General features: G+C 47.7%; 1 protein-coding gene across 3 annotated transcripts in view; it reads left to right on the top strand.

Moving 5' to 3' along the window:
- The window catches only part of LOC126519157 (acetylcholinesterase-like), a 63,539-nt gene that overhangs the window by 14,721 nt on the left and 28,463 nt on the right, over positions 1-20,355 (top strand). Inside the window, exon 1 of one of the 3 annotated variants that reach the window (XM_050168767.3) lies at positions 4,790-4,892. The exons of the other annotated variants lie outside the window; for them this stretch is intronic. The gene's annotated coding sequence lies outside the window, so the exon portion shown is untranslated. Of the gene's footprint in view, positions 1-4,789; positions 4,893-20,355 lie in introns of those variants that run through there. 3 annotated transcript variants of the gene reach the window in all.

A 20,355-nucleotide genomic window follows, 5' to 3' on the forward strand; every position in this document is an offset into this window, starting at 1 on the left:
ACACTGGCCCAGCCTGGGGCCGGTCAGCGAGCCCGTATCCGGAAAACTAAAAGCAGCAACCGATGGAGGTGCGGTTGCTGTTCGTCGAACTGACGAAGATCCTCCGCCGCCGACGAAGACGACGAAGAAACCATCTCGACGACCTAATGACGACACGCCGCCGTCCCGACGAAGTCAGGAAGCCAAGACTACACCGACGAAAGACGACTTGACGACGCGACGTTCCAGCTTCAGTTCAACACGACGCAGCCGCGATCCGAGGCCGAGACCTAACTGTAACGCAAGACAAAAAACCACCGACCTCGACGTGCTTCTCGACGGCCACGCAGTCACCGCCTTAGTAGACAAAGGAGCCGATTACTCCGTCATGAGTGGGCCCATCGCCGCCCAGTTGAGGAAAGTTAAGACTTCATGGGAAGGCCCTCAAATACGCACCGCTGGAGGACACCTGATTACGCCGACTGGGATCTGCACGGCAAGAATTACCGTTCATGACCGGACTTACCCTGCCACCTTCGTTGTCCTCCAACAGTGTTCACGAGACGTCATTCTCGGCATGGACTTCCTGAATCAACATGGCGCAGTCATCGACCTGAAGTCGAAATCGATAACCACGCCTTGAGTCACCACGCCTTGAGTGTGCTCGAAGATCAAGTGAGCATCCCGCCGCGCGCCAGCATTATTATTTCCGTCGGCACTGAAACACCCGCTGACGTAGAAGGTGTCATCGAGGGCGACCAACATCTACTGCTCGACCGTGAAATTTGCGTCGCAAGAGGGATCGCTCGACTCCACGGAGGGCAAGTGGAAGTTATGCTAACCAACTTCAGCCAAGAGTTCAAGCACATCAACAAGGGCACGACAATCGCATACATCGAGGAAATGGTGGAAACCAGCAATGCCTTTGTCCTCTCGGATTCAGCCGCATCTACCCCGATGAGCATTGTCCTCGAACCAGACTTCGACGTGAATCCAAGTCTTCCTATGAGCAAGCAGCAAGAGATCAGAAGTCTTCTCCGACGATACAAAGACTGCTTTTCGACGTCATCGAGGATTCGACAAACACCAGTTGCAAAGCATCGCATAATAACCGAAGAGAGCGCTCGACCACTCCGCCAGAGCCCTTACCGAGTTTCGACGCGAGAACGTGAAGCTATTAGGCAACAAGTCGACGAAATGCTGCGCGACGACATCATCCAGCCGTCGAAAAGCCCGTGGGCCTCTCCTGTAGTCCTGGTAAAGAAAAAGGACGGAACCCTACGCTTCTGCGTCGATTATCGTCGACTGAACAAGATCACGAAGAAGGATGTGTACCCCCTTCCACGGATAGACGACGCATTGGATCGGCTCTGCAACGCCAAATACTTCTCGTCGATGGACCTCAAGTCTGGCTACTGGCAAATAGAAGTCGACGAGAGAGATCGCGAAAAGACTGCCTTCATCACGCCAGACGGCCTCTACGAGTTCAAGGTCATGCCATTCGGACTGTGCTCGGCGCCTGCAACGTTTCAGCGCGTCATGGACACGGTGTTAGCCGGACTGAAGTGGCAGACGTGCCTTGTTTACCTGGATGACGTCGTTGCCTTCGCCGGAAATTTCGACGATCACCTTAGGCGGCTTGCGACAGTGTTAGAAGCCATCAAGTGATCAGGGCTCACTCTGAAGCCGGAAAAGTGCCGCTTCGCTTACGACGAACTTTTGTTCCTAGGCCACGTGATCAGCAAATCAGGAGTACGCCCCGACCCACAGAAGACAGCTGCCATCGCAAAGTTCCCGCAGCCAACCGACAAGAAGGCAGTGCGCAGATTTCTTGGCATGTGTGCCTACTATAGGCGCTTTGTCAAGGACTTCTCACGAATCGCGGAGCCGCTAACACATCTAACCAAATGTGATGTCGCGTTAAAGTGGGAAACGCCGCAGGCCAAGGCATTTCAAGAACTCAAACGACGCATGCAGTCGCCGCCAGTACTTGCACACTTCGACGAGGACGCCGATACCGAAATCCACACTGACGCCAGTAGCCTAGGCCTCGGTGCCGTCCTAGTCCAGAGGAAAGAAGGACTTGAAAGGGTGATATCGTATGCTAGCCGGTCGCTGTCAAAAGCGGAAAGCAACTATTCTACGACTGAAAAGGAATGCCTCGCCATCATTTGGGCTATAGCTAAATTCCGCCCTTACCTCTATGGCAGGCCATTCAAAGTCGTCAGTGACCATCATGCATTGTGTTGGCTAGCTAACTTAAAGGACCCTTCAGGACGGCTGGCGCGGTGGAGCCTCAGACTACAAGAATATGACGTCACGGTAATATACAAGTCCGGAAGAAAACACTCCGACGCCGACTGCTTATCGCGCGCCCCCATCGATCCCCCGCCGCAAGACGACGAGGACGACGACGCCTTCCTTGGGATAATAAGCGCGGAAGACTTCACTAAACAGCAACGAGCAGACCCGGAGCTAAAAGGCCTCGTCGAGTATTTGGAAGGAAACACCGACGTTGTCCCTCGGGCATTTAAGCGCGGGTTGTCGTCGTTCACGCTACAAAACAACCTGCTCGTGAAGAAGAACTACTCACCAGTCCGCGCCAGCTACCTTCTTGTTGTACTGTCAGCGCTGCGTCTAGAAATACTGCACGCCCTTCACGACGATCCAACCGCTGGGCACCTCGGATTCTCCCGGACGCTGTCGAGAATACAGGAAAGGTATTACTGGCCGCGTCTGACCGCCGACGTCGCCCGTTACGTCAAGACATGCCGAGACTGTCAACGACGCAAGACACCACCGACAAGGCCAGCAGGATTACTACAGCCGATCGAACCTCCTCGCCGACCATTCCAGCAGATTGGGATAGATTTGTTGGGGCATCAACATCCGGGAATAAGTGGATCGTCGTGGCGACGGACTATCTCACCCGCTTTGCTGAAACTAAAGCTCTACCAAAAGGCAGCGCAGCCGAAGTGGCGAAATTTTTCATCGAGAACATCCTGCTGCGACATGGTGCCCCAGAAGTCCTCATCACCGACAGAGGAACGCCTTTTACAGCAGAGCTCACCCAAGCCATTCTGCAGTACAGCCAGACAAGCCACAGGAGGACAACTGCCTACCATCCGCAGACGAATGGTCTCACGGAGCGCCTGAACAAGACCCTCGCCGACATGCTAGCAATGTACGTCGACGTCGAACACAAGACGTGGGACGCGATCCTGCCGTACGTAACCTTTGCGTACAACACGGCGGTGCAAGAAACAACACAGATCACGCCGTTTAAGCTGGTTTACGGCAGGAACCCGACGACGACGCTTGACGCCATGCTGCCGCACGTAACTGACGAAGAGAATGTTGACGTCGCTAGCTATCTCCAACGCGCCGAAGAAGCCCGGCAGCTCGCCCGCCTGCGAATCAAGAGCCAGCAGAGGACCTACAGCCGACACTACAACCACCGACGACGCTTCGTCGAGTACCAGCCTGGCGACCGTGTTTGGGTCTGGACCCCGATACGCCGACGAGGACTTAGTGAGAAACTACTCCGACGCTATTTCGGACCCTACAAGGTCATCCGACGTATTTGCGCTCTGGACTATGAGGTCGTGCCAGACGGCATTTCGCATTCACAGCGGCGCCGCGCACGATCTGAAGTGGTCCACGTGGTGCGCCTCAAACCCTTTTACGGACGCTGACGAACTTCGTTATTTTTGTTCTTTTCTTTGCTACGAGTGCTTTTGTTTATTAACTTCGTTTGTTTGCAGCATCGGGTCGATGCTTTTTAAGAGGGGGGTATTGACACGTGTGCTTATCTTTATCGGCCGACCACGTTTCGCCGCTTAACAACTGTAATCGCACAGCGAGGGACGCGCCTGCATGTATCCGACGTTTCTGGAAAGTTATCGATGCTTCTACCCGGCTGTCTGTTGTCGCCGAACCTTGTGTTATCTGATTTCATCGCGTGACTCGAATGTTGTAGAACTTTGTGCAAGGCATGCGGGTCCCAACGATTAGTCTGGAACATTCGACGACTGTTGTATAAAAGCCGACGCGCTTGACCCGCTGATCAGATTTTCGACGATCGCCGAGCGTGTTCGCCGCTATCGTTGTGCTATAAGTGTAGCCTGTTTTGTGGGCACAGGTTCGCCCAATAAAAGTTTGTTTTGTCGTTCACAGTATTGCTACGGTGTTAGTCAACGTCTCCACCACGTGACAATATTACAAAATATTGACACGTGAAATGAAAACACGTCTAGAACAGCATTTAAAGTGCGCATTAGGGAGTATCGTAATCATGGGTGAATTTTTTTTTTGGTGCGCCTTTGTATCTTTTGCGAATGTTGTGCATCCAACGTTCACCTTTGCATTTAATTTTTTCGTCCACGAGTTCAAACGCCAGCCTTCTATCCTCTCGTTACTTATTCAGTTTAAGGAGTACCACTTCTTTGTGCAATCCGAACTTTTATTGTCATTGAAATTATATGGACATCCCAGGGGCATTTCGGCAGTAGGCGTCGCCGTGAGCCTCAGTATAAATTCCACGGGCTATGAAGTCCTCAGCGCGCGTCGTATGCTGTATGTGCGAGTGAAAGCGTGCGAGGGTGAGCTGACAACAGCGGCTCAATCGCGCGCCCGCAACGTCGGGAAGCGGGGACGAATCGCGCCGCCTTCCATCGCGCGCAAGGCTTCGGGGAGGAGGGAAGGGAGAGGGAGGGGTCCAGGCGGCTGCGCGCCTCCGGCCGGGCCTCTGTATCTTGAAAGCGATCTGCGATAGGTACAGAATCCGCGCTGCGCTATGTGTTCAAGGCCTAGTTCGCGTTGATGCGAGCGGCTGCACGAAGCTGAATTTGCTCGCTTCAGTGGCCGCGTTTCTTCACTGCAGCGTTTGGACGGCGACTTTCGGCGGTCATCGGGTAAGATATGTTCACGTTGGCTTGCACGCGCGTGTCACCGAGCTTGTTAATTTAGTTGTACTCGCGGACGACGTTCTGCAGCTATGAACGGAAAGCTCTGCAGGCAAAGCGCGCGCAAGTGAGAGTGCTTCTGAAAAGGGATTAACTTTTGTTAATCCACGTTAGTTTAAGCTAAGGAAGACAAAACATAAACACCTTGTAAGCTTTGTCGAGTTACATAGGACAGAGCACACCACTAAATATAAGGGTTTACTTATTTCGTGGCTTTTCCCTTCGGCGTCTGGAGAAGCGCGAAGCCGTCGCACGTAAAAGCAGCGTCGATTCAACGTCTGTTCCGAGCAACCATGATCATCATCAGCCTGGTTACGCCCAATGCAGGGCAAAGGCCTCTCCCATACCTCTCCAACAACCCCGGTCATGTACTAATTGTGGCCATGTCGTCCCTGCGAACTTCTTAATCTCTTCCGCCCACCTAACTCTCTGCCGCCCCCTGCTACGCTTCCCTTCCCTTGGAATCCAGTCCGTAACCCTTAATGACCATCGGTTACCTTCCCTCCTCATTACATGTCCTGCCCGAGCAACCAAACCCACTGCCAAACTCTGCCCGACTATTTGGCTCGTTAGCACATGTGCAGCAGTCAAGCGCCCGTTCGAATTTCCCTTTACAGCCGCATAAAGGTGTCCGCGAGCATAGTATGCCTACGTTTACAGGTTTATACGACCGATAAAACTACTATCCTTCGTATAGATGTCCACCAATTTGCTATCGCAATCCATGCTTCTTCTACGGCGCGAAGTTTCGGGCAAAGCCGCAGTTTTAGAATCTTCGACTTCATTGGCTTCTCGATGAACCCTTGACGCCTGCTTACGCTCTTCTATAGCTCGCTGTTCATTCATTGTTCCGCCACTTCCCTAACAAAAATTTTTGTTGTGTTTTTAGAAAGCCTTTTGAATTTTTTTTCTCTACAACACTATTGTGTTTATTTTGATTGCCTATATAACTTTCCTGTAGAGTTCCAAAAGTTACTTGGCCACCGCATTCTTATAGGAATTCTAAAGAGACATTTCTATAGAACGTTTCTATCGAGTTGCTTTAGAGATGCTAAAGAGAAATTTCTATAGAATACTTCTATCGAGTTGCTTTAGAGTTTCTAAAGGCAAATTTCTATAGAACATTTCTATCGAGTTGCTTTAGAGGTCCTGAAGACAAATTTCTATAGAATACTTCTATCGAGTTGCTTTAGAGATGCTAAAGACAAATTTTTATAGAATATTTCTATTGAGTTGCTTTAGAGATGCTAAAGACATATTTCTATAGAATATTTTTATGGAGTTGGTTTAGATATGCTAAAGACAACTTTCTATAGAATGTTTCTATGCAGTTGCTTTCGAGTCCCTACAAGCAAATGCCTATAGAAGCTAGGCCGATGTGTGTAAAGTGCTTGCAATTAACCAAAGTTCTACTGTAGGCAATAAGGACTGCAGTAAATGCAGTGGCAAAAAATTGGTGCTACAAGCACAAAGTATTCAGTTTGAAATGTTTATTGCACTTCAGACTAGATACATGCTTCAAATATGTTACATACACGCTTCAGACTAGAACTTGCTACACACGAACTGTAGCTGCCAAGCTTCTCGGGTCAAGCTGGTGGTGCAAACACACGAAACATGAGGTAAAAAAATCAGTGGCAGACTTGATTACAGTTGACACCTGGCAATAATAGGCTTGATTAGGACAAGAAACCTTACCATTAAAACTCCCAAAGGAGTGCCTGTTCCAACAGTGCACATTAAATGGTAGGATACTAAAGCGTGAAAATAGACTGATATGGATGTGAACTGCAATGTTGTGTCGGGCTGACGAAACTAACAGCATTTTAGTCTGTTTAAGTGCAAAAATAACACTGGCAGTCCCTGCAAAAGTGTGGCAAAAGTGGCCTTCATAGATAAGTACACCAAATGCCGAAACCACACAGCATTTTAGTCTATGTTTATGTGTAAAATTAACACTGCCATTCCTTGCAAAAATGTGGCAAACAGTGGTTTTCATAGAGAAGTACACCATATATCTTGCAAAGTTCAAAAGCTTGAATTTCGTTGTAAGGGAAACAAATTTGAGATCAGAGCCAATATTCTAAAATTAGGGTGAGAAATACAAACCAGATATACACGCAATACCTAAAAAGAGATTTAGCTCGGGAGCTCCTATGTAATGCACATGAACAGTAAAATCATTTTTCTCTGCAACTATGGGACCAAATTTGATGAGGTTTGATACATTTTAAAATATTTAAATCATAGTTTTTACGCTAACGCCATCAATCCTTATAAAAAATTGCTTAAAATAGCAAACTTGAAGGAAAAGAACTTACTCAGTTTGCAACTGTAAATAATAAAAAAAGACTTAGCACAAGTCCGTCAATTCTGTAAATTTTCCTACTCAAATACATTCAACATACAGAAATACTTTTGAGACAACCACAGGACTAATATGAATGGAGTTTGTGGCATTTGAGAATTCTACTCGTTGCAGGAAGAACTATTTGGCAGGTTTATGAAAAATAGCACCATGAAGCTTAATAATCCACGTCTCTGTGCCAGAATTAGATATCGCAGTTCTGCAGACTCCATCTGCTATGTCTTAAGTCAACAAATTTGATATATGAATTTACAGCTTACATGAAATTGTTGCAATGTTTGAGAGTTTCGTGCACCTACTCATAAATTAGGTATTGTATATTAGAGCAGCAAGTGGTATCTCATTTTTGCCAGATTAAATTATGGTATTAGGTCCAATAGAAATGTTATCTCACTTTTTACTGATGAGTAAGATTTGTTAACCTTACGGCTTTGTTTCTTCAAAATTTGCAGTTTTTATGAAATCGTATCGAAAGCAGACTAGCTGTCTAAAAACCTTTCATCATGGTACTGTGCTACGTGAATTATGCTTTTTCGGTTAATATGTTTACTTTGATGCAACAATATTTATTTTTGTCTGATTCCTTGCCACTGTACAGCATTCATAAAATATGAATAAATAAATATTAACTGAATAAGTAAACAAATAAATATTGCGGTTTTTCTTAGCATTCCATCACCAGCATGACCTGTATGGAGCTTTGGCTACTGCTCACATGTTGCGAGTTCATTCTTACATGATCACCTGCTATTTCGCTTCCCAGGAAAGGAGCGAGGAAAGGCTAGTTTTTGGCCTCCTTTGGTCCGCCTAGTAATCGGCGACGGTGAAGCTTGGAAGATACAACTGAAATTAATTTTCAAAAGGCGTAATGAACATTTAGCTATAACGTATTAGCAGGCACAAACATGCCACAAATATCTATATAGTTGTAGCACTATGCTTAGTTTCATTTCAGTAATAATTATAACAGAAAAGCGGCAGAACGCCCCACATCCCTCACCACTCTGCCAAACAGCGGCAGTTCGTTTGAGAATCACTTTTGAGAATATTTTTACTTTCCCAAGATTCTGTACCATCAGTTCTGGGCCAATGTGTTTGGCACTAGAATATCATTGCTAATGACAAAAAGTACCTCCAAACGACAACAGCCTAGTCACACATTAATCTCATCTTGCAATGACAACACATTCCCATTTATACCAGCAGCAAGCAGGAACACCCATGAGTTCAGAGTCCTATACAAACGTCACACTATTGATAGCAAAATTTTTTTTTGAAAAGAAGGGAATTACCTACTGGTTTCTATTGTTGAGCAGTAGACAAAATTAATATTCCATCCGCTGTTAGCCATAGTTGGTATGTACTATGCTTAATATGTCAATAATAAAGTTCTCACATGGAGCTTGAGATTGAGCAATCATGATGATACATGTAAGTATCCATTGTATGGGGACCAATAATCTTTTAAGTTGTTTTTGCAAATTATGTTGGATAACTGCCAATTTGTGGTACTTGGAACACAATCGCAGTGTCACTGTCGGAGAGAATGGGCACAGTATATTCGTGCTTTTTGAATTATTGAAACAATTAGTTTCCAATCTAGTATGTGTATGTACACTGATATGTATCCTAAATGCAATGATAAGACTTCCCAATTGTAATTGAAAAGTTAATTCAGTTTTACTTAAATATGGTCCTTCTTGCAACATAGCATGTGGAAAACAGAAAACAAGAATTATAGTAATTACGTTACTTTGAAAATTGATTGCATAACTGTTCTATAGGTCAAGCAGAAGATCTGACAAGAAATAAGGTGCTTGAAACTAGTAGCAACAAATTTGTTACTGCTGAGGTTGCGGACAATTCAGTAAACCGATTGTGATCCAGTCTTTTTATGTGACATTCCTCAGCGATCTTGTGGGTCAATTGGTTGCCGTAGGTGAACAAAACAGATTATCAGTCTAAATCTGGCGCGCAGCCCCAGTCCCATAGGTGTATGGTCAAGTGGGACGAACATACTGGTCCGGTAAGTGAATTATGGTGCTCTCTTAGGCACGTGTTGAGACACGGGCCAATCGGCTGCATGTACATTTGACCAAATATACACAAGATCACATGAATTGACTACGATACCCCTGACAGACACAGGACAAGTTAGTGGTATCTTTAAGCAAGCTTTCTTGTCAGGGAGCCTACAAAATTCAGCGAAAAAGAAAGTATGCCGCATATGCACAGCAGTGCGCAAGGGGATTTAGAAAGGCAAGCAGGCTAGCGAGGTTTGCTCGGTGAAAGATACCACCAAATTTGTCGTGTGTGTCACAGACAGTGTATTGTAACCCTTTCATATGTGGTCAAGAGTACATAGGGCAAACTGGCCGGTATCTTATGTGTATAAGAGATCACCATATTTCATTCAAAAGACCAGTATGGTCGTCCACCTTGGCCGTACATATCCATAACGGGGCTTCATGTTGAATTGCAATCGTTCATCTGTTTTCATCTACCGTAAAAATTGACAAGTGAAATCGGTGAAGCATATCACATATATAGCAAGACATGTGGGCGAGCCCCCATTTGTAATGCAACAAAAAAAGAAAGGCATCCTGTGTGGGTCACAAGGGATCCATATCAGTCTGTGCCTATGTACTACTGAAGTAAATGAAGTATAGAAAATACTGACCTTCATATTAATTTTCAAGAAACTCAAGCTCATCAAATGTGTATTTGCCAGTGGCTGTTACTATGGGAACAGAGAAGTAACTGTAAAGATATCAATGATAAACAATCGTGTGCACACTACGTGCTTAGACCTGTGACATATATAGCCCACTACACTTCGAATTCCTACATGCATGAGATTGTAGCACAAACAGAAAAACAACTCAAATAAGGGGTACATCATAGGAAATAGTTTTCAAATAATAAAACCACAATGAAAAGTGATAAATATACTACGTACAAAGCAAAAATAATATTTAACTAGCAGGTAAGCAACTTATTCAAAAGAAACACTAAACATCAAGAAAGGTTAGGTATTTTGTTATACAGAACGCAATGATGTGTGCATAATGGCTATGCATACAAATAGGTAGCAAGTTCAATAAAGTTGCATAAATATTCAGTCTCTCTAGTAAGCTGCGTTAAATAATGTGTTGATAAACTTCACCATGAATGATACCAAGCCCACTTTTTGGAACACGTACATTTCATACACACCTGACATGACCATCCATATCACACGCCATGCTGCTGCAGCCATATATCCACGGGGTCTGCATTTCTGGGGGCTCCTCGATGTTGTGGTTTATGTTGCGGGTCACGGCCTCACCACTACAAAATGAGTTCTATGTCGGCTAGTAGCAGTGACACAATAAAGCTGTGATATTGTGAAAACACGCGATCAGCAGCTAAAATAGTCATGAAAACAATGGCTGCACTAATGTGGAAAGAGAGTAAATGCTTAAATTCGTCGAATTTCGTGATAATAGGGACCTCTACAACAAATAAAATTTTGGACATGCCGCAGCAACAGATTACAATTTAATCTTATTATTTTTTCTATTGCTTAGTATAACCAACTTTCCGCTGTCATGTTAAGTCAGTTATGTCAACACATCGTTTCTTGAAAATAAAGCTGTACTAGAAGCAAGCTGTGATTGGCTGACATTTTTTCCCTAGAACTGTTCGTTAACCAAAAACCTCGTAAGCAGAGATTGTGCACAACGTCGAAGCATTTGTAAGTGAGGAAACGTCATTGAAGAAAGAACCGATGAAGAGGTAGACGGGTCGTTACCATGCAACTTTAGCAGACACGGGAGTTCACGCACCGCTGCACAAGGTGAACACGATTTCCGAAACCTTTCTCAGCGGAAGGACACGCTTATCAGGATTATCAATTCCGCACTGTGGCAATAGAGTTGCGTACACAATTCTTACAACCAGCGCGCAGCAAGTATCAGCACAGGTTTCACTGTTGTCGAGGGTGTTCCACTTGCTACGTTCGGAAGGCACTTTATGCACACACGGGAAGCACACACCACACGCATGAACGCACGCGTAGCTGGCGAGCCCGACTGCTTACCGTTTCACCAGTACGGCGAGGTCGAAAGGCGCTCTGCAAATTTCCAGTGCTGCGTCCGCAATGTTGCTTGCAGCGTACAAGCCGTTGCGTAGTGGACGAGCTGAGGCACGCTAATAATACGCATTACTTCTTTGCGACGTCCACCAAACTTTGCGCGACAACCAGCGGAGACAAAGGGAACGCACTCGACGGCATGAAAATCGCTGGTTTACATTTAGCTGGCGCGCTACGCATACTGCGTGTTTACAGCGAGACGCAAGCCATCCTCTGGCACTCTCGTGCTCGCGAACTACGTCTCATTTCATTACAGCAAACCTAATAACACACAATCAAACAAACGCATCAAAGCAGCTCGCACTACCGATTGAAGACGGAGCAATGGAGAGATTTAGGTTAGGGGACGCAAGCGGCTTAAGAACTAAGGGCGATGGTAGTGCGCATGCGCAGACACCTACGTCTGGGTCTGGGCATGCGCAGCACTGTCGCCCCTAGTTCTCGCGTACGCAAGCCGCTTGCGTCCCCTAAACTAAAACACTCTAATAACAACAACACGCCGTATCTTCGTATTCTACCGGTCGCGTAGAATACGAAAATACCGGCGCCGCCAGCGCCATCTGTATAATAGTGCGGCCGTTGTGGCCACCGTGATTCATACAATAATAACCACTGCAGCAGGTTTTGTGCCATATCGGGCCGAACTACATACATATGTTGCGAGACAAGAAGAAACATTGAGATGCTCATATTGTGTGCTATAGTTTAGGACAGAAATAAATTACATGCAGTAGTCCTGCTTTTGAATCGCTTATGCCGCATGCAGTCAGCAAAAGGATGCCCCTCCAGATCTGAACAATTTACCCTGAGAAAGCTATCGCTGGGGTGCGATTTTAACGATTTCAACTTCGTTCACTGGCCTTAAAGCCTTAAATGACGTTATGCGCAGCCATTACCTACAGTACCTGCGTCATCACTTCGTTTCTCATTGAAATAACTTCCTGCTGTCGTTTAAATGTAGCCCAGAAATTGTCGAAACAACCTCGGAGGTACACGTGTGTAGTGTGTGATGCTTCCGTGCGTTTTCTAACTGTGCCCGTCGCACAGCGACATACGATGATTTTTTTTTTACCCGTGAGGCAAAGGCGACGCTTATGTCTTCCGTACCTTGCTTTTGTGGCGGTGTGCTTACCGTGCGCGGATCGCGCTCATGTCGTCCGTGCCTTCTCTGTGCATTGTGTGACCCACGAAGATTCCACGAAAAAAAAAAAAGAACTTCGTTTCTGCAGCGTGCATTTGTCGCAGTTGAGCGGTGCGTGCCAGAAATGTGCGGCGGCGTTCGATGTGTCCCCACCCCAAGTGCTGCAGTCACTGTATGCCAGCAAATAGATATGAGGCGGCTGCTAACGCGCAGTTTCGCTTAGTGTTTTTTGGTATATATCTTTGTGATTTACCTGCATATGCGATAGGAACCACAATGCGCGCTTCCATTATATTACTTTGGTTTTTCTAATTTCGATTAGTGGGATTTTCGCCTTCATCAATGCGTGTCTTTTTAAAGACGCTGTTGCCTGATAGTAAAAAACCTCTGAAATGCCTATCGCAAAAACCAGCGTCTTCCAGTGCCTTCCAATGTGAAACCAGTGCGTTTTTGGCACTGGATCGCACTAGGTACGCTGGCGCTCGCTGGCACTCACTGGGACACCAGTGAGAACGCTTGATAAGAGCTGGGTGACACTGGAAGAGACGCTGGTTCCATTGCCATGACGCTAGGGCGCACTGGTTTGTGCCGTACAGGCACTGGTTCGCACTGGAAACTGCGCTGATTGTGTTTGTGCCGCTCTGGTTCCATTACGCAAGGAGGAGCGCTGCTGAATATTAAATGCTTTATACAATTCCATCGCTTGATACTAGCCTCTTGTCCTAAATGAGACTATATCTTGGGGTCATAAAACTCTATTTCGTGTCGCGGCATGGAATGAAGGTGCGTGAGCTGCCTTGTTTATTCGTCCTCATTTGACACTAAAGATCACTTTCGTTTTTTGCATTTTCCTTTTTGACAGGGCGCATAGTTAAATTCTTGAACGAAACCACGCAAACGCATAGCACGCCGCGTTTTTTACTAGTTCGCACGTAACATATGACTAGGAGGTGCCGTTGTCGCAGTGTTGTGGAGTGGACATGAAATCCAGAAGTCGTTCAGACGCGCTCGAACGGACCCAGAGTTCGAAGCTTACCGCTGACTTATATTATCGCACCGATAACAAAGCTGAGGCGATTTGTGCGCTTCCGCTTTCCCTAGTGTACTCAAAAGAGTTCTGAGGCTCAAATACACACATTTTAGCTTTCGCCAGCTACCCGCGCCAAGATCGGTCCCCAGTGAAGCTTAGGCCTAGCGTATCCGCCGAGTCCGTCTGCACGCTATCGGCGTGTGTAGGCTCAGAAGTCAAGAAGTCCAACAAGGATCAATCCCTCTATATTTCAGATTTCGCATAGGTGTTTTTAAATAAACCATTTTTTCATGCCTACAGTGCCAGCAAAGGTAGCGATCAGCCCCGATGTGACGTGTCATAAACGCAGGTATATGTGCTATCGCCGAAGGCTCCCAGCACTATAGCCTGCGCTTCTCTCACGAAGATATACGACTAGACAGACGTGTAGAGTGAAAGGCATCACTGAACTAGGAAAACGTAGCATAACCCTCACGGGAAGAACAAGAAGCGGCTATCGAAATCGGCAGTAACAGCCCATGCAGCGTCCCGGGTCGGCGGTTCATTTAGGACTTTCTTCGAAGTTGAAATATCAATAGCAAGCAGAAATCGATGTTACGGCACTTCAGAGCCCTCTATTGAATACGGACAGCAAATGTTTCTTTGGGGTACAGGCTTAAGCTTTAGTTGCTCTGCGATAGCCCATCTACCATGTCTGTGCGAGACGTCTCTCTGTGAAACTAAAACTGCTTCTCGATTTTGACATGGCAAATTATCCGTTCATGCTCGTCTGCTGGTGTGGCGTAGCGGAAATGAGCCGAGCTTGGGATCTGTAGGTGCGACGATCGAATTCCTGGTCGGAGCATTTTTTCGACAGGACTATGATGCATACGTCATATAACTTCCTCATATTTATAGAGTAGGCCTGATATGATTCCCATGCGCATTGAGTGCTGAAAAACAGGGGAGGTATTGCACATCGGATTCTGCTATGGCTAGTGACATATACGCCGAACAAATAGGCGTGTCAACGATGCTATGTTGGTGGCAGGTACGTAGGGAGGCAGGGAACAGGGCACTTGGCTGATGATTGCAAGAGGTGCCCGCATTCTCGGATTGTTTGATACATGCATCCTTGGGGTTTCTAAGACGCAGACAGAATGGGTCTTCCTAACATGGGCAGTCCTCTGTCTTCGCATCTGTACTTCCCTTCAGCCTGCTTGTGACAACTGCGGTGTGAGGTGACGATCAGGCATCTTTTCTGTGCCTGCCCACAATACAGTGGGCACCCAAAACACTCTCGGCTGTGTTAAAATCGGCGAACAATTGCCCCTTGTGGTAGGAGAGAATCCGGAGGCACTGCCTCAAACCGTCGTCAGCACTGAAGACGTCAACGCGTTTATCTGCTTTGTGAGGACGTATCGTTTTGGCATACTGAATATTCACGTGCTGTGTCGCCATTCGTGCACGAATTTGTTGCTGTTTCACGCATAAGCATAACTGGCCAATTCTTCAAACCGGTAGTGTCCCTCTGAAGCCAAGAAGCAAGAGAACAAGGAACGTGCCTGGAGGTGAAGAGATTCGCGCACCGGGGAAAGTACTAACTCCGTATACTCCGCGCACGACAATGTAACGCCACCTAGGGGAATGTGTTGGTAACTTTAGGTAGGCGGAGCCGCCCGGGTTGACCTGCTGTGGCAAAGCGCACTTCTCGTTTTCTGGTGCTGCCCTCTGCCGCACGCCGCTGGAAGCACTTTGGAAGGGTGCCGCGGCATTTCCCGGTTAGTTTGTGTACCTGCGCTCACGTTGAGTGTGGTTGTGCGTTTCGTGGATCCCTAATCACTACTGATTGCTCCTCCGGGACGGCATTTCATTCCTGGAAGCCATGTAGCACTCGCCTACTACTGGGTTAGCTGCCCTGAGTGCGCTCTTCTGCACACAGTGCGGCCGATGAGGGCACGCCGAGTTACGTGTGCCGATACGGCTGCCGTGGAGTTTGTTGTCGGGGATTTCTGCACTTGGACAATCTTTTTGCAGTCTTTTCACACATTATTTACACATTTCGCATATTCAAGAAGTCTTCGAGCGCCGTCTTCCGCGTCGGATTTATCAAAGCGGTGCACTTGTTTCCATCGACATCTACAGCCACAAATCATTGTTAGCGTCAAATATCTGAAAACACGCATCGTTGATATGAAATATTCTCAAAACGTAGCAAAGCATACATATCTGCGCATATGTATCGTGTTGTTCCACCCTGAGACGAGTCAATATGAGCGGCGGAACCACTTCAACAAAGGCAATAGTAATCCAGGTATTACAGGCTGGTAATTTATTACTGATTTGGACTTTTCCTTAACGCCATCATACATGCAGTTTGCGCGTGCCGTAAAGCATTATTAGAGAAAACTGTGCTTGCATAAGGGCTCATTTATAGTCCGTGTTGTTCTCTCGCGAAAACGCGGATGACATCACTGAGCGAGACGGTTGTCTTCTGCTGTATACCGAATGCACCGTCTTTTGTTTCGCGTTTGGCGGCGAGTTAAACAGCGAATCCGTAGAATTGACATCAGTGTCAGTATAATAACAGGCACAAACCCGCCCATCTCTGTGACGAATGCGACGGGCAGCTTACGGGTACGGTGACGTGCAAATGTTGGCACTGCGCTATGTCGCCGCTTGCTGCTTATGGTGTACGCGCCGTGCGAAGTGAAGTGTAGTTGATCTCAAATTGCTAAGGCCAGAAATGAACTAGAAAAGCAGTTTCCTTCGACATAACTGCTGACATTTCAGTTCAGGACCGCCGGCAGCGGGCGCACAAGCTCGACGGCGCCCGGCTTAAGTTTCGCTGAACAGGATCAACATTTGCTCAAATTTCGTGTGCGTCGCTTGAGAGGGTTGAAACTTCTACATTTCAAATGGGTAATCATGTTTAACTCATTTTGAGCGCGATTAATTATATATACCGAGAGCATTATTTTACCCCTTCATCTTCTTCATCTGTTTATATTCATCATCTTGGCCAGCGTTATCGTCTTCAGCGCGCGACCTGCGAAATAAACTGTTCAGGCTTAACAGCTGTCTCGCAAGTGGTGGAGGCTGCTTTCGATCGCTTGGTCCTCTACGCCTTCGAGTTTCTCTGGAGCTTCGTTGAGGCCGCCGCTTGCTCCGCCTTTCCGCCAGGATGCCCCAAGAAGATCCTCCAGGAGCCTCCGGCGTCACCGTCTCTGCCCCACCGGCCGTTCCTTCATGGACCGTCAGCACGCGGCAGCGCGATCCCACCACGTTCGCTGGCCTTCGTAGTGTCGACGCTGATGACTGGCCGGACAATAACGACCGCGTCAGTGAGTCTAACCGGTGGGATAATATGCACAAGCTTCGCAACGTCGCATCCTACCTCGCTGACGTTGCGAGGACTTAGTTTCTCAACCACGAGAGCACTTTGCCTGACTGGGCGGCATTCAAACACCAGCTTCGGCAGATTTTTGGCGCTATCAACGTCTGCTCTGAGGTCGCTAAGAAAAAGCTTGATGGACGCACGCAACTTCCCGGGGAAACATACACCTCTTATATCGAGGACGTCCTCGCCCTTTGTCGCCGTGTTGACGCCACCATGACGGAATCTGATCGTATTCGTCATATCCTAAATGGCATTGACCACGTCGCATTCAACGCAGTGGCGATCAAAAATCCAAATACCGTTAACGATGTGATCGCGACTTGGCAACACGCTCTCACAAGCAAACACGCTCTCGTTATTGCGTTGTGTATTCGACGGCCGATCGCGAAGAATTAGGTCGAACGATGGTCGTCACGCTGATTCTGTCGGTGCCGTCCACATGAAAGCCCGTCGCAGCACGACAACTCGCGCTCGTCGGTTACGTTGTATAGAATTGCGTCGTGGTCGGCCGGTTATGATGGTTTCAGTGACGCACTGTACTGAATAGTTGGTCAATCGTTGGCGTGAGCGCCTTGTCGGTCGCGTATCGCCCCACAGTGTTACCGTGCCTTAAACGAGTACGTGAAGTCAGGCACGCGCTGCCACCACCAGCAAGTGAGGGTCCACGCTGCAAGAAGAGTTCGACAACAACGTGATGTTTTTAAGTGTCACCCAAGCGTAACGCACGGATTTTTTGTTATATTCGCTAGCTATCAATGAAAGGCGGCAACCCCTCGCTCACGGTTCAGTCCGGAGCACTCAGACGAAGCCCTGGCCGCGTTCTGTTTTAAAATAGAGCTAAAGTCTTACGCTACACGCGTTTTCGGCAACGTAACGACGCCGCGCTACTAGTTGAGTTTGAACGTGGTACATGGCACGAGTGTTTTGGAACAGCGCGCGTCCGAACACTTATTCTTGGAGGGGGGGGGGGAGGAAGCGGGGGACTCTCCCGCGCGAGGGCACGTGCGCGACCCTTCCAAAACGCCAGAGTTCATGGCGTAAAGAGTTCGTCGCATCCCATCATTATCCTCGCGCCCCGTACGCTGTTCGTGCGAGACAAAGCCTGCAGCCGCGAGCAGACGATGGCGGCTCAATCCCGTGTGCACAAGGGGAGGAAGCGCGCATTATTCCCTCGCGCGCATGTCACCGGAGCAGGGCAGGGAGGTGGGGAGTCGTGGTACATCGGCCGCGCGCGGTCAAGCGGGCTCCATCTTGAAAGCGATATGCTTTGGGTGCGCAGTCTAGGTGGGCCTACAGCTCTGCGTGCGCTGTATTCTGACAGCTCAGTTCGCGTTGGAGCGATAGACAGCTACCGCTGAAGCGAGGGAAGCGCAAGGGCCACTTCGCTCGCTGCTGCTACCGCGATTCCTCACGTAAGCGTTTTGACAGCGAGTGTCCGCTGCCATCCAGTGTGAAGTGCGAATGTTTACTTGTGCGACCATGTAGGTAATTTAGATAGTAATCGAATGTTTACAACGGGGCATTCTACTCCGGCGGCTACTGTGTTTGGGGCGACCTCACGAGCCCTGTCTTGAATACGATTAGCGGTACGGACAGCATAGGCGTCTAGACAGCCACCGAGGGCCGATAGCGTGGGGTGCGCCAGAGCAACCATACGCTTGCGTATCACACGAGTTCACGAAGTGAAATACTACTGCAAATTTTTAAAGCCAAGCTGATATGGCTAGCCGATTCATCCGTCCGTCTGTCGGTCGCCTGTACTGCGAAAATTCCTCCGGCGCAACCCCATGCGCATGCGCGAAAGAAAAAATAAAGAGAGGAAGTATGGCGCGCGATTAGCCAACACCACAAGGCCTGTTTACTCCGATCCATGATGTCACTCTACCTGGTCCGAAGTTCCCATTAGCACGGCTGGCGTAACGAAAGCGGCGACGTCAAAATCACTGTTGCCTACTCGGGAGCATCCCCGTTAGATTCCGTGGCAGTAGACTCAGATAACATGACGTCATTGCCCGTAGTGAAAAGGCCTTGTGCTATCTACGTGGTGTTAGATTAGCACTGCCAGTAGTGACGTCGTTGCTCTCTGTCGCAGCCGAGCGCGCGCAGCAGTTTCTTTCCGGCCACGAAATGGGTAGGCCGCGTGCCATATCCACTTCTGAAAAGTTGGCAGCTTTCGATCAGCAACGCAGCAAGCAGAACGGGGAACGAGCTCGTCTACGCCGTGGCGGTGCTGCAGCCCGGGCAGAAAGACCATGCTCGTACAGCCGAGCGCAAGCAGTAACTGCGTACAGAGGATGCGACAGCCTAGCAAGCCGCCGTTTAATGAACCGTCAGGATTAACACAGTGATAAGCACTGGGGCCGCACGTTTCAGCTTCGCTGGCTAACAATCCGTACGGAGTGCTTGAGTGGTGATTTTATGTCTTTATTTATTTGGCAGAAAGATCTATACAGCAATTGCTGTTGTGAACCAACCATACTAATCCATGTTGTGAAAGCAGTGAGTTACTATACCACTGTATTCTCTGGCGTGTGCCGAGGACGATGGACTTGCCAGGAAACTAGGTATTTTAAGAAATGGGAACGACTTTTGTGATAGAAGCAAAGACATTTGCCCTCGTGCCAAGGTCGGATGAAGAAAACAGTGATAATGAGTTACCCTTGGTAACAACAAGGCTATTGTCATTGGCTTGCGTTAGTAAGAACCCGTGAATTTTCTTTGAATAGGACGTTTTGTCGCCGGCGACACCATGTCGAACATGTCCGGTAACGGATCCAGTATCGGCGTTTCTTACAGCGAGTTCTACTTTCTTGCTATGAATACACACTGAAAGTTGACAGCACTGCCACGTGATTTGCTTGCTCGAGTGTGTTTACCGTTTCTTTACCGTCGGTTCACTGGAGACTTTGACCAAAAAGAGCGATAAGTGATATCTCAACAAGCTATTGCAGTGCACTTACTCTTCTGGCGCCTCAACAGTACAACGGTCATATCCGGCAAGATAGGCATGGGCGAACACATTTACGTAAGTGTGCATGTGCATAATCAGATAAATATATTTGTGAACTTTAAGTTGCTCCTCTGCTTTTAACGTATAGTTGTCGCTCCTTTGGCGATATTTACATGTGTATCTAGGCATCAAATCATGGGTGTCCGTACGCTACACAGAATGGTTGAATAACTCGGTACTGCTTTGGCGGGCTGATAAAATATTTGATTTGTATGTTTCATGTTCTAATAAAGAAAGAAGAAGAACAACTGCGCAGGATGTAACATTAGCCGCTCAATTCATCGTGCGCGCATGCTGCATTTGAGAAACTACTTGCAGATTGCGTTGCATTAGGCACAATTCTGAATTG

The sequence above is a fragment of the Dermacentor andersoni genome, chromosome 10 (assembly GCF_023375885.2).
Source record: "Dermacentor andersoni chromosome 10, qqDerAnde1_hic_scaffold, whole genome shotgun sequence".
NCBI lineage: Eukaryota > Metazoa > Arthropoda > Arachnida > Ixodida > Ixodidae > Dermacentor > Dermacentor andersoni.